Source organism: Eulemur rufifrons, chromosome 8 (assembly GCF_041146395.1).
Source record: "Eulemur rufifrons isolate Redbay chromosome 8, OSU_ERuf_1, whole genome shotgun sequence".
NCBI lineage: Eukaryota > Metazoa > Chordata > Mammalia > Primates > Lemuridae > Eulemur > Eulemur rufifrons.
Genome location: NC_090990.1, coordinates 7,942,950 through 7,944,567, shown reverse-complemented (window position 1 = coordinate 7,944,567; position 1,618 = coordinate 7,942,950).

Sequence of the window (1,618 nt, the reverse complement as noted above, 5' to 3'; positions counted from 1 at the left end):
CTTTCCGGCCGACTTGCTCTCTCGGGGGCCGAGCGGCTGGCTTCTGAGCTGGGGGCAGATGAAGCAGCTCCGCGGCCACAGGCCGGCCGGGGGCAGCGCGGCGGCGGGGGCCGGGGTGCGCGGCGGAGCGGGGCGCGGGGGGTGCCCGGCCGTGCTCGGCGCGGGGCAGCGGCGGGGCGAACTTCGCAGCGGAGCACTCCCGGCCGAGTCAGCATTTATCTCTCCCGGCGAGGGCGGGGAGCGGGTCGCAGTAAGGTGGTCTCAGTCCCGGCGCGCTAGGACCGCCCTCGGGCTCTGTTTGGCCGGCACCAAAGCGATGATCTCAGGCCAGGTTTAAAGTTACAGGGCCGCAGCTGCAGGGCCGCCGGGACGGCGGGCCCGGCCCCGGCAAAATGGGCTTTTATTCCGTTCGACAACGGGAGGGAAGGGGACCACCTGCAATAAGCGGCTTTTTTTTTTTCTTTTTAAGCTATTAATATATTTATTATTCTGTTTGTTAAAGAGTAAGGCACAAGCCTACGTTTTTCTTGTCATGGGCTGAAGTCAGAAGTAAACTGTTCCCTGTGTGGCCAGGAGTTTTAGAACCAAGCATGGGATTGTTCTTGTAAATATTGAATTTGATGGCTTAAAAAAAAAAAAAAAAAAAAAAAGTTGGCCGTCCTCTGGGTGGGCCGGAGGCGGCTCGCGCTGGTCAATTGCGCCCTTGTGCAGGGGACCGGAGGGGGCGGGCTCTGGGGGGCTGCCCGAGAGTTGGCTGGTGGGGAGCTTGGCAGACTCGGTGGCTTTGGCAGTTTGGGGGGAAAAACAGGTTCAGCTCCTTCTGCCTGTCTGGACCCCCTAGGATGCAGCGCTGCGAGGCTAGGGCCCACCGACGTGCGCAGGGGGATTAGGCCCCGCACAGGTGGTGACCCACCTGGTCACCAACCTATGTCCACTTCCAGCTCAGGCTCATCCCCTTTAATCCTGGAATTTGGCCACATAATCCCCACTTTACTAGTTTAAGCAATCTTGCCTTGATCTCAGGTACCAGGTATCAGCAACAACAGAACTCACAATTTTTACTTTATTTTCCCCTGAATTGTTGGAATGTAAAAAAGTTTTTTTTTTTTTTCAGAACAGGAGTTTGGGAGGTGGTCTCTGCTCCACTCCCAGATGCCACAAATTCCATTCAACAAAAGAACCTTCAGATCTTCAAACTAAGGCTGCCCCAAAGCCCCACACTGGGGTCAAAATGGATTGTTTTCAGATACTTATCAACGACCCTGATTACAAATTTACTTTTCGTAAGAATGAGGAGATTGTTTTAAAAGCTCAGATTCCTGGGTTCCACCCCGAACTTATTAAATGAGACCCTTCGGGGATTCCTATTTTAAACCAGCATCCCAGGAGAACTTGTCTACAGAGACATTTAGAAAACTTTGCCCTTCTCTGTAGCTTCTCAGCGTGAATCACTTGGGGGCTGGTGATTGTGCAGGTGCGGCTTCGTTAGGGTGGGTGGAGACTCTGCGTTTCTAAAGCTCTCCCAGGTATTGTCCTGGGGCTACAAGATGAGAGCTGAGTGCTCAAACTAAAAAGAGGCAGAGGCTGGGAGAGCCAAGGAAGGGGTTGGAAATGTAAA